This window comes from Panthera leo, chromosome E3 (genome assembly GCF_018350215.1).
Source record: "Panthera leo isolate Ple1 chromosome E3, P.leo_Ple1_pat1.1, whole genome shotgun sequence".
NCBI classification, from domain to species: Eukaryota; Metazoa; Chordata; class Mammalia; order Carnivora; family Felidae; genus Panthera; species Panthera leo.
This window is the reverse complement of record NC_056694.1, coordinates 32618070-32631329: the sequence shown is the minus strand read 5'-3', so window position 1 is coordinate 32631329 and position 13260 is coordinate 32618070. Positions and strand designations below refer to the sequence as shown.

General features: G+C 43.6%; 1 protein-coding gene and 1 long non-coding RNA gene across 3 annotated transcripts in view; one reads left to right on the top strand and one right to left on the bottom strand.

The window, feature by feature from the left end:
- Window positions 1-541: 541 nt before the first annotated feature.
- Window positions 542-13072, bottom strand: LOC122209696. Its single transcript, XR_006197715.1, has 3 exons — window positions 12992-13072; window positions 4229-4339; window positions 542-644 (listed from the first exon to the last, which is right to left on the bottom strand). It is a non-coding gene; the product is annotated as an uncharacterized LOC122209696 (long non-coding RNA).
- The window catches only part of ATF7IP2 (activating transcription factor 7 interacting protein 2), a 59562-nt gene continuing 59317 nt past the window's right edge, over window positions 13016-13260 (top strand). The window contains exon 1 of one of the 2 annotated variants that reach the window (XM_042921800.1): window positions 13016-13083. The gene's annotated coding sequence lies outside the window, so the exon portion shown is untranslated. The remainder of the gene's footprint in view (window positions 13084-13260) is intronic. The other variant, XM_042921799.1, reaches the window with a different exon arrangement.

Genomic DNA, 13260 nt, shown 5'->3' with positions numbered 1-13260 from the left:
CCATCAGGGAGTTCAGGGCTTCAAGCACTACATCCCCATCCTTCTGAGTGCCCCACATCAATAAGTAGCCTTTCTTCATGGCCAAAGCTCAGTGTTAAGTTTTTGGTTTTGCTTTTGTTTTGGCTTCCTGTGCAGCCGGTGGACGAACCTCCTTTTGTTCAGTTACAGCATGTGCTCCCTTTCTTGCCTCCTGACCCCCTTTCAGTGAGGCCTCACTTTATTTTCATATTATAAATTTGAACAAAAAAATTTACAAAGTGAATTTTTATGTGACTATGATAGGGAAAGAGAGGGTTAAAGAGGTAGCGAGGGAAAGGTTAGGACTTGAGGGCCGCCCCCCCCCCAAGCAGAAGAAGGAAAACACATTATTTTAAAACAATGCTGGGAGCATGTGACCAGGAGAAAAACTCCCTCAGGCGTAAAGTGTTTCTCTTAAGAATGTAACAAACCACCTACTCCACCCCCCCCCCCCAGGTTCCCCTCAGGAATTTGACAAACAGACTAAAGTAAACCATAAAACTTACGTTGTTCCAGGGACAGTATGATCATGGTCCTCACAGTCTGAGCCCTCACACCACGGAATCAAGCCCATCAGGAATAAACTAGTCAGCACCTACAGTTATCAGGCCAACGAAAAACAGAACCTGGAAAGGAACAAAGGGGAAAGAGAGGGGAAGGAACGCGATGTCCTATAAAATGAGTTCCTCACCTACAGTCGGGGCTATTCACTTTGCAATGCCCTCTCTCTGCAAAGACACCTTTTGTACTATTCTTGCTTTTATTTAAAATTTTTTTAATATATATTTATTTTTGAGAGACAGAGAGCAAGCCGGGGAGGGGCAGAGAGAGAGGGAGAGAGAAATCTCAAGTAGGCTCCACACTGTCAGTGCAGAACCCTACGTGGGGCTCTAACTCCCGAACCACGAGATCACGACCTGAGCCGAAACCAGGACTCGGGACGCTTAACCGACTGAGCCACCCAGGCACCCTGCTAATCTTGCTTTTTAATAAAATTCTTGCTGCCTGCTTACTTCCCTCCGAGTCTACCTCTTCATTCTTTGAAGCCACAGGAGACCACGAATCCCAGGTACTGAGGTAAAAGAACCCTGCAACACTACCACTGTTTTTATATCGCACTTCTGAAAATCTAGACAGAAAATATTTCAGACCAAGTATTTAGCAGTGTCAACCCTAGGTCAGTGAGCAATCAAATGCACTGTACTAGAGCAATAGCTTTAATGTGACAATGTTTCCTGAATACAGCTGCTCTGACATAGAAGCTGCTTCTCTTCCTCCTTGTGACCTTATCGCTCCATGACCTCTAAGCCAGGGTGCCAACGTGCACCTGTGTCACACCTGATGCTGCTTCTAGAGGTGGTCCAACAAGGACCAGATGTAGCAGACAGTTTCTTTCAAAAGGCTGGGGGGGAGGGGTGGACATGGAGGGGGGACCTTTTTTGTATTTCATGCTTGAGCCAGCAGATCCACCCAAGGGTGGTGGCCCTCCCTACCTGCCTGGGGCCACGCCTTATTCTGCCACCTGAGGGCCACCAGCGGTTCCAACCCTCATCACCCCACGCTCTGTTCGCTTCCCTACGGAGGCCTCTGTGCACGCTGTCGGGAAGGGGGTGGGGGGCCACTTCGTCTGACTGGGACCAAGCCATCAGCCCGGGCTCGTGGGCCTCATCCAGGCGGCCAAGCTCAAGGCCCAGACCAGCCCTCTCGAGACTCTGCCCTGCGCTTCTGCTGTCGCCATTACGCTTGTGACACCACGAGCTCCACTCAAACAAACGGCGGCCCCACGGCCCAACCGGAGCGGCGCGGCCTGTGGGGCTGGGCCAGCTGCGACCCCGGCCCTGGGGTGAGGGTCGGCCGCCGCCTGAGGCCTGGGCCAGGAAGTGGGCCGTGGGCCGCCATGGAAGGCCCAGGTCCCCAGGGGCAGGCTGCACGTCCCACCGCGCCGTGCGCCCCAAATCGGCACCTCGGTCGTTCCTTTCTTAACTGCAGCAGAGCAAACACGATCTGCTGAAGTTGGTACCTCCAGACGACCTTGTGTTTCCACCCCACATTTTGGAGTCACTCTGAATCCGCAGGATCTGAGTGGGTGTACTGGGAAAGGAAAAGGAAGTGAAACTGGCATCCACGTGGACACTGCGGATGAAGGAATGGACACTAGAGGTCTCACCGTCCCAGGGCTGGGCTGGACCTGCCAAGGAACACGTAGGCCTAGGTTCACCAGATAGAAAGGCTCGCTCATTCAAAGCAACACGCAGGAATGCAAGCCTACTAGCTGCGGCAGGTACAAGTACTTAATCAGCACTACCCTGAAGATATAATCACCAAATGTACCAGATGAAATTTCTCCCCTAAAGAACAAAGACATTTTTCAGATTCCAAGTCTCTTGTGATGGAACAGACCTCCTTGTGACCAGACAAAGTGGCACCAGAAGTTATTAACATCTGCTAACAGGACTTCGGAGCCTCCGGGAGCATCCACCTTCTCAGGAGACCCCCGCCCCAAATTATGCCCTTAAAATCTCTCACCTGCAACCACGGAGATGTTTGGGACTTTTGAGCATTAGCCGCCACTCTCTTGGGTGGCACCGTACCAATATATAGCCTACCTTTCTTCACTGCAAAAGCTCAGTCCTCAATTTTTATTGGTTTACTGAAAGATGTGGGAAGGAACCCTCATTTGGTTCAGTTATAGGAACACTACTTTGCAACTGCTAGCTTTTTCTAGATGTTTGGGCTACTTTAGATTTTTTTCCTGTTACTTGCAAAACATCCCAACTGATAAAGGTGTGTTCCTTCTTCCTGGAACAACTTCCTTTTTAGAACAACTCCCCATCATTTGGCACTTACTGTCAAAATCTGATGTATAGATAGCATTTAACTGAACTTTTTTTTTCACTCCTAGGTCTCCAATTGCTAGAACTAAGAGGAAAAGACTAAAAAGGTATTTATTATAGTAGAAAAAAGGAGACGGCATTATCCTATGTCCTCCAGTTAGTAATTGGTTAAATTACATCAACATAATAGAATACAGTGCACTTGTTAAGGAGAATGAGCTAGCTCTACACTGACATGGAAAGAGCTTCAAGAGATATATCTTGGGGCGCCTGGGTGGCTCAGTCGGTTGAGCGTCCGACTTCAGCTCAGGTCACGATCTCACGGTCCATGAGTTCAAGCCCCGCGTCGGGCTCTGGGCTGATGATGGCCCAGAGCCTGGAGCCTGCTTCCGATTCTGTGTCTCCCTCTCTCTCTGACCCTCCCCCGTTCATGCTCTGTCTCTCTCTGTCTCAAAAATAAATAAACGTTAAAAAAAAAAATTAAAACTTTAAAAAAAAAAAAAAAGAGATATATCTTGATTGATAAACAGAATGGTAAGATGAGCCCATTCATGCAATAACCAAAACTCTAAATTTGTATACGTTTATGCATAGAGTTGTGCACATGTTCGTGTGTGTGTAAATGGGAAAATGTCTGGAAAGTCACGTTCTGAAGGTTAGACTAGGGGTGTGGGTAAATTCAGTTGTGAACAGGGGATTTCAATTTTTATTGTATAGAATGCTATATGGCTTGCATTTCATAAGGATGACATATGGGGGCGCCTGGGTGAGCATCGGACTTCAGCTCAGGTCATGATCTCATGGTGTGTGCGTTTGAGCCCTGCATGGGTCTCTGCTGACAGCTCAGAGTCCGGAGCCTGCTTCAGATTCTGTCTCCCTCTCTCTGCCCCTCCCCCACTCACACTCTGTGTCTCTCAAAAACGTTAAAAAGAAAAAAAAGGGAAAAAAAGGATGCCTATGGATAGTGGCTGGGTACTTTTTAAAAATCAAAATCATGGGGCGCCTGGGTGGCTCAGTCGGTTAAGCGTCCGACTTCAGCTCAGGTCACGATCTCGCGGTCCGTGAGTTCGAGCCCCGCGTCGGGCTCTGGGCTGACGGCTCAGAGCCTGGAGCCTGCTTCTGATTCTGTGTCTCCCTCTCTCTCTGCCCCACCCCCGTTCATGCTCTGTGTCTCTCTGTCTCAAAAATAAATAAACGTTAAAAAAAATTAAAAAAAAAAAGATTATAAAAAAAATCAAAATCATTTAGTGGACTTGTGGGGGTTTTAACATATGCCTACAACTTCTAGAACATTCTTCCATGGATGAGGTAAAATTTCATTTCCCTCCCCATGAACATCAGATGTTCCAGGTTAACTTGTACTCTCCTATGTATACCTGGACTCAGCTACTTCTCCAAGCTCTGGTTTCTTGCAGTGAGAAATAATATGTAGAACGAACACTGGGAAAGTCTGTTGCCCTTATATTGGTCACAGTTCCTTGGCTTTTCTGTGAGGAAAGTTAGAAATACATTATTTCTTCTGTTTGCAAAAGAAAACAGATTACAAATTCACAGTGTACAAAACAGTTATTTGCATGAAGGTGCTTTCGTGATGTAGACGAACAGGCAGTTCCTTATTCTTTTTTCAATGATATTTTTAAAGTTTAGTTGCTAAGGACACACCATCAAATAATTTTTTCTTGTGGTAATGAATCTTCTATTTTAGTTGGAAAGACAGAAACAATTATCCTCTCTTTTTCTAATATAGTTACTTGTCTCTGAATCATTCAAATTAAATTGAGCTGTTGCATAACCAAAATTAGTATCTTTTTTTGGTCTAGCTAAATATTTTTAAAATAATATTTTTGAGACAGAAAAGTAAAAAGAACAAAAGTATTCTATAATCCTGCCACTCAGAGAATTACTATCAATATTTTTAATAAAAATTACACATATACATGATAAACAGTACTTGTCCGAGTATTAACTACTTACAGATTAGAAGGCTCAACCCTGTTAAAATGTCAATTCTCCCATATTTGTCTACGTATTCAATCAAAATTAAAATCACTGGTTTTTTTTTTTACATAACGTAATAAGTGGATTCTATAATTTTCATGGAAATGAGAAGGACCCAGAATAGGCAAACAATTTTGAAAAAGAAAAACAAAGCTGGAGGAATTATACCCTCAAATTCAAGGCCTATTATGAAGCCATAGTAATCAACACCATGGGATGTTGGCACAAGGATAAATATATACATCCATAGAAACACATAGGGAGTCCAGAATTATATCCATATATATATGGTCAATTGCTTTTTTTTAATTTATTTTGAGAGAGACCACATGCAAGCAGGGGAGGGGCAGAGAGAGAGAGAGAGAGAGAGAACCCCAAGCAGGCTCCACGCTGTCAGCACAGAACCCAATGCAGGGCTCAATCTCATGAACCACCAGATCACGACCTGACCCGAGATCAAGAGTCAGATGCTTAACTGACTTAACAACTGACTTTTTTTTTTTTTTAATGTTTATTTTTGAGAGCACGAGAGAGCGTGAGTGGGGGAAGGGCAAAGAGAGAGAAGGGGACAGAGGATCTGAAGCAGGCTCCATGGTGGCAGCAAAGAGCCCGATGCAGGGCTTGAACTCACTGAACCACGAGATCATGACCAGAGCCAAAGTCAGAGGCTTAACCGACTGAGCCACCCAGCCGCTCCTAAATGTTTTTTGATAAAGTTGCCAGAGTAATTCAAAGAGGGAAAGAAGTTTTTTCTTTTTTTTTTTTTTTTTTTTTTTTTTTTTTTTAATGTTTATTTTTGAGACAGAGAGAGACAGAGCATGAACGGGGGAGGGGCAGAGAGAGAGGGAGACACAGAATCGGAAGCAGGCTCCAGGCTCTGAGCCGTCAGCCCAGAGCCCGACGTGGGGCTCGAACTCACAGACCATGAGATCGTGACCTGAGCTGAAGTCAGACGCTTAACCGACTGAGCTACCCAGGTGCCCCAAGAAGTTTTTTCAATAAATGTTACTGAAACGAGAAAAAATAGTATGAACAAAAAAATGAACCTTGATCCTAACTTCACACCATCTACAAAAATTAACTGAAAACTGATCTAGATTTAAGTATAAAAGCTATACCTATAAAATATCTAGAAGAAAACACAGGACTGAATCTTTGAAACCTTGATTACCAGGTTCAGCAAACTATAGACGACATCCCAAATCTGACCCACTACCCGTTTTTTGTAGATAAAGTGTTTTTTTTTAATATGAAATTTATTGTCAAATTGGTTTCCATACAACACCCAGGGCTCATCCCAACAAGTGCCCTCCTCAATACCCATCACCCACCCTCCCATTCCTCCCACCCCCCATCAACCCTCAGTTTGTTCTGTTTTTAAGAGTCTCTTATGTTTTGGCTCCCTCCCTCTCTAACCTGTTTTTTATTTTTTTCTTCCCCTCCCCCATGGTCTTCTGTTAAGTTTCTCAGGATCCACATAAAAGTGAAAACATATGGTATCTGTCTTTCTCTGTATGACTTATTTCACTTAGCATAACACTCTCCAGTTCCATCCACATTGCTACAAAAGGCCATATTTCATTCTTTCTCATTGCCACGTAGTATTCCATTGTGTATATAAACCACAATTTCTTTATCCTCATCACTTGATGGACAGTAAATAAAGTTTAACTGGGACACAACCATGCTCATTCAATTATGTACTGCCTATAGCTGCTTTCACACCACAATAGCTGACTTGAGCAGTTCTAACAGAGACCATATGGCCCACAAAGCCTAAAATATTTACTTTCTGGCCCTTAGAAAAAACTTCTGCAGACGCCTGAAGTCAAGCATATATTTATTATATGACCTATAGCAGTTCCACTCCCAGGTAGGAAAAAAAAAAAAAAAAAAAACATACTTCCTGAATGACTTGTACACAAATGTTCAGGGCAACTGTATTTCTAATAAACAAAACTAGAAACAACCCGAATGCCCATCAGCAGGTAAATGGATAAACAAAATGGAGTTCATCCATAAAATAAAACGTTAGTCCCTATTAAAACAGAAAAAAAACCACACCGCAACATGGATGAATCTCAAAAACATTATGCTAAACAAAAAACATAAGAGAGGATATACTGTACAATTCCATTTATATGAAATTATAGAAGAGGTGCAACTAATATATCTTGATCAAAAGCAAATGAGGAGTTTCTTGGAACTGGGGTTCAGAGTTTGGGGATGACTGAACGGGTACAAGGGAATTTGGGGGAAGGAAGTGATCTTGGCTGAGGTGGTGGTTACATTTCTCAGAACTCATTGTAACTTGAAATGTGTGTATTTTATGTAATTTCTTTTTAAATGTTGATTTACTTATTTTGAGAGAGAGAGAGGTGGGGGAGAGGCAGAGAGAGCAGGAGAGAGAGAAAATCCCAAGCTGGCTCTAGGCTCAGCATGGAGCCCAATGTGGGGCTTGATCTCAAGCCTGCAAGAACATGACCTGAGCTGAAATCCAGAGTCACATGCTCAACCGACGGAGCCACCCAGGCACCCTCATAAAGTTGATTTTAAAAGTAAAAAAAAAAAAAAAAAAAAAAAAAATGAATGAATCAAATTTGAACTCATACGATAGAAACGAATAGTAAAGCAAAGTCTCACTGTAGTACAACACTTGTAATAATCTATGCAGAAACGGACCTCAGGTCTAAAGCCTATTTCTGATATAAGCACCTCGGAGATTAACCTTTGATCCCTTCAAGTAAATGGTCAGGAATGTGCTGAGTTGGTTTGTGCTAGCGACCAACTGACAAGCATAAAATAACATAAGTGTTTTGAGTTGTTTGAAGATCAAAGACTTAGGAGAAGCAAATGGTAAATAGGCAGATACATAAGTATGTCTTCCTTCTAGGGAGGGCCATAAGGAGAGGGGAAAAGAAAAGCCTTAAAGAATCCCCGTTCTAGCTGGGCCTGATCATCAACAGCCACACTACCACTGAGGAAGCCCAGGGAACCAACACTTGGTTATCTTTGCCTGTTTGCATAGTTATCACCCTGTAAATGTTTCCATAAACTTTGTCATCAAAGACACCTTACATTCTGTAGCACTATCTATGGACATCTTTTAATCACATGACTACCCTCAACTGTGATACCCATGTGTCTTGAATCCCGAAAACAAGACCTTTGACAATAATGGAATAATTTCAGAATTGGCAGGCTCAGTGCATCCTAAACATATATTTTGGTATATAGTGTTTTCATTTTTACTCAAAGCATATTCTGATTTCTCTTGTGATTTCTTCTTCAACCTATTGGTTGTTTAAGAACATGTTGGTTAAGTTCCACACGTGTTTTCTGGTTTTCCTTCTGTTTCTGATTTCTAGTTTTATTTTATTGTGTCCCGAGGAGATACCTTATGTGATTTCAATCTTTTTAAACGTTCGTGAGTTTTGTATTGTGGCCTAACATCTGCTCTATCATGGAGAACTGTTCCATGTGCATTTGGGAATGTTTATTTTGCTGTTTTAGTACGGGATATCCTTCAATGGTCTGTTAGGTCTGGTTGGTTTATATTGTTGTTCAAGTCCTCTGTTTCCTTACTGATATTCTTTCCGTTGTTCTATTCACTGTTAAAAGTGGGGTATTAACCACTCCGAGGATTGTTGTAGAATTATCTATTTCTCCCTCCGTACTGGTCATTTTTGCTTCATGTATTTTTTAGCTCTGTTGTGAGGTGTGAATATGTTTCTGACTATTGTATTTCTTGATACATTGACCTTTTATCAATATATAATGTCCTTCTAGGTCTCTTGCAATAGTTTTGGACTATAAATCTATTTTGTCTGAAATTATTACAGCCACCTCACTTCTCTTTAGGTTACTGTTTGCATGCAATATCTATTTTTATCTATTTTCAACCTACTTGCCTTTAGATCTCAGCTGAGTTGCGTACAGAAGGCATATAGTGGGACCATGGTTCTTGCTGTTGTTTTTTAATCTATTTGTCAATCTAACACTACTTTTGAAGAAAGTTGAATCCATTTACATTTAAAATAGTTACTGATAAGGAAAATCTTAATGCTCTCAATTTGCTACTTTTTTTCTTGTTATTATTCAATTTTTCCATTACATCCTTCTTTGGTGTTTACATGACTTTTTTTTTTTATGGTGTACCATTTTTATTCCATTCTCATTTCTTTTGCTGTGAAAATTTTAAAAGTTCTTTTCTTACTGGTTACCCTAAGGGATTACAATTAGACTCTTCGACCTATTACAACCTATTTTGTATTTATACCACCTTAACTTCAATAGCATACAGAAACTTTGCTCTTATACAGCTCCTTCCCTCCCCTGTATGTATACACAAATTTCATTTTTACACATTGACTTTAAAGTCAACTGATTTGTAGCTGTCATTAAATTTACAAAATATATTCACAGCAACATCTAGAATAGTATTTGACCAAACAACTGGGCACAGAGCCTTGCCAAGTTGACATATAAAATATGACCATCATGATACTCATAGTAAAAATACATATATTCAAGATAATAATAAATTGCTTAACTTCAGAGTTATTTTTCACAGTTGACAGTGCTGAGTGCTATATATAATCCTGACTTCTTATGTTGTAAAGTACTTTGTGGCTGCTAAAACTCCCCAATACATAAAGTAGTGACAATGTGTATGGGTTTTTTTTTTTTTTTTAAGATTTTTTTAAAGTAATCTCTACACCCAACATAGGACTTGAACCCACAGTCCTGAAATCAAGAGTTGCAGTTTCTCAGGGTGGCTGAGTGGCTCAGTCAGTTGAGTGTCCAACTCTTGATTTCAGCTCAGGTCATGATCTCATGGTTTACAAGTTCAAGCCTGGAGTCAGGCTCCAAGTTGACAGGGCTGAGCAGACTTGGGGTCTCTCTCTCTCCCTCTCCCCTCTCTAAATAAATTAATTAATTTAAAAAACGGTTGCAGCCTGTTCTATGATGGAACCAGCCAGACACCCCAGGGTGTACGTTTCTTTGTTTTTAATGTTTATTTTCATTTATTGTGAGACAGAGCAAGCCAGGGAGGGGCAGAGAGAGAAGGAGACAGAGAATCCCTAGGAGGCTCTGCGCTCAGCATGGAGCCCAACCCTGAGATCAATCTCACAACTATGAGATCATGACCTGAGCCAAAGTGAAGAGTCAGGCACTCAACCAACTGAACCACCCAGGTGCCCCCCAATGTTTTCAAGGTAGGAATGTGGATGAGAGGAAAAAGGCAGAAGAAACTGGCTTTTTGGTAGTGCCCATTTGGTGACCACATAAAGAGCCCTTTGGAAAAAATAATAATAAACATTTATTGAGCACTCGCTGTGTGTTAAATGCTCTATTAAGCACTTTAAATGGATTTTTAATCCAAGTAATTTAATCCATGCAATAATTCTAAAAGGTTACTTTCTTTTTCTTAGAGGTTACTTTTTTTTTTTTTTTTTTGGTACAGAAAAAGAGGTTTCCTTTTTTTTTTTTGTAAAGAGAAAGAAAGAGAATGCAAGTAGCAGAGAAGGGCAGAGGGAGAGAGAGAAAATCCCAAGCAAGTTCCATTCCATGCTCAGCACGGAGCCCAACATGGGGGTGGATCCCATGACACTGTGATCATGACCTAAACCAAAATCAAGAGTCAGATGCTCAACCAACTGAGCCACCCAGGCAACCCTAAGACATCATTTTGTACTATGTTCCTTGTATTACAGGTAATTTCATTTCACAGATGAGGAAACTGAGTCATGGAGAAGTCTACTGATTAGCGTACAATCATGAAAATAGAAAGCACTCCAGATGTTTCAAGCATAACAGTATTTGGTACAGAGAATAGGTACTTTGAAAGACTTTGGAAGGGCTAGAGGAGTTACTGTCACGTTAGTTTTCACTTGTGTCACTGCTTCTCTGATCCAGAGCGTAGGGAAGTTGCTGCTGCTGGAAAAGTTCAGAAAAACCACTGCTGATTGTCCCAGCTGCCTTATGTCACTGCAGGGACTGGCTGTGAAGAGAGCCAAAGCCAAAGTGAAAAAACACAGAATGCTAATTTGTGTTTCTTCTACTTTCCAAATCTCAGAACGTGCATCCACTGGGCAAAATGTAAATGAACCCAGAACGCTGGCCATAGGTTATCTAGGAAATGTAGCTCCCAGGATTCCAGCCCTGCCTTTGAGATTGCTGAGAGGGGTATGAGAATGCTAGTATTTATTTTCTGTTGTTGCCATAACCAATTACTACAAACTTAGGGGCTTAAAACAACACTCACTTATTGTGTCATAGTTTTAGAAGTCAGAAGTTCAGTGGGCTCACCAGGAGAGCATGCACCTCTTGATCTTGAGGTCATGAATTCGAGCCCCATGTTGGGCATAGAGCTTACTTTAAAAAAAAAAAAATGGGGGACGCCTGGATGGCTCAGTCAGTTAAGCATCCGGCTTCGGCTCAGGTCATGATCTCCCAGTCCATGAGTTTGAGCCCAGCATCAGGCTCTGTGCTGACAGTTCAGAGCCTGAAGCCTGTTTCAGATTCTGTGGTCTCTCTCTCTGACCCTCCCCCGTTCATGCTCTGTCTCTCTCTGTCTCAAAAATAAATAAACGTTAAAAAAAAAATTTTTTTTTAAATGGCACACGATATACTATTTCCCTAAATGGACATATTTCTTTCTTTCTTTTTTTTTTTTTGGTAAATGTTTTTAATGTTTTCTTTATATCTGAAGGAGAGAGATACAGAGCATAAGTGGGGAGGGGAGAGGGAGGGAGACACAGAATCCCAAGCAGGCTCCAGGCTCTGAGCTGTCAGCACAGAGCCAGAGATGCAAGATCACAACCTGAGCTGAAGTCGGACGCTCAACCCACTGAGCGACCCAGACGCCCCATGGACATGATATTTCTAAAGGCTACTTATTCGCTGTTGACTGAATTAGGTCCATATTCCTTATCTGGCTCCAATTCACTTGCCTCCTACACCCTCTCTTTCTCTCAGCAACCCTATGTACACCCTTCAATTATGTGAAAAATTGTTTTCCAAAACATGGGGCGCTTGGGTGCCTCAGTCAGTTGAGCGTCCAACTTTGGCTCCGGTCATGATCTCACCTTTTGTAAGTTAAGCCCCACATCAGGCTCTGTCAGGGTAGCCTCTCTGTCTCCCTCTCTCTTCCACTCCCCACCCCCATTCTCGATCTCTCTCAAAAAATTATTTTCCAAAACGAAACATAAAAACTTGTGCAAAGATCGGTGTTATTTTACATTTTTGCCAATTTCCTTAAAGTCTGACTTAAGACAGTTGGATTCTTGTATCTGTTTCTGCATTTAACCTGTTGCAACATAACACGACACTTTCCTAGAAGTTTCTGGAAAACCGAAACGTCTGAGACCAACAGAAATGTCAATACTATTTTAATAATAGAATAGACACCCACCCCCTGGACCAGATTTTTGGGAACCCACTGGGTCAAAGTGTATCAGTCCGTTCATGACCCAGGCTTCCAGAACTTCCGTCCTTGCCTCATTTTCCCCGTAGCCAGTAGCTACTACACGGCAAGCAGTTGTCCCCTCGGCGATGAGAGACGCGTCATGGAAAAACTGATGGTTACACTCCCTGTGCCGAGCACAGAGAGGACACTCAGAACTGTCGAACACACAGCAGTCACAAACAGGGCCATCATCTGCCTGGAGAAATCTAACGCAGCCCAGGGTGACAGGGTGCCGGGATAATTCAGGAAACTCAAGAAAACACAAGTGGGCCATGTCCTCTCGCCCGGGTGGCAAAATTTAAGGAGTCGCCCAAAAACTCCTTCATCCAAAGAAATGAAGCTTTAAAGGCAACATTTTGAAGATTCCAATCGGTTTTTACAAAGAGTTTCACGAGTCACGTCTCTCGGAAAACTACCGCGTCGCGCGAATCACTCAGAACGACCGCCCGCCGGGACGCAGGGCGCCGCCACCCGACGGGTGGTGAGCACCACGGCCCGACGCGAACCACCGCTCCAGCTCAGAGGCACCCCGCCGCCGACTTCCACTTCCCTGCCACCGCCCCCTCTCGCCCCGCCCACTCCACCCGGGCGCCCCTGATTGGCCGGGCCACGGCATGCTCGCGCTGCCATTGGCCCGGAGTCCGGAGGGGGCGGGCGCGGGCAGACTTACCCCCGAGGTCCGCGCGGGAGAGTTATTGTGCGCGGAGGTTACTGTTCCTTGAGCTCTCGTTGAGGAAAGCGGCCGGTGGGGAGCCGCCGTAGGTACGTTGGGACCGGGCGGGAGCCCCGCGCGAGCGGCGGTTGGCCGGGTCGGCGGTTGCGCGGCGCCGCGCGCCTCTCTGAGGGTCGGCGCAGGAGCCCGGGGACGCCTCGCTAGCAGGGCGACAGCGGCGGCGGGGCCGAGCGAGAGGCCCCCGCGGAGTGGCCGGGGCTCCGACG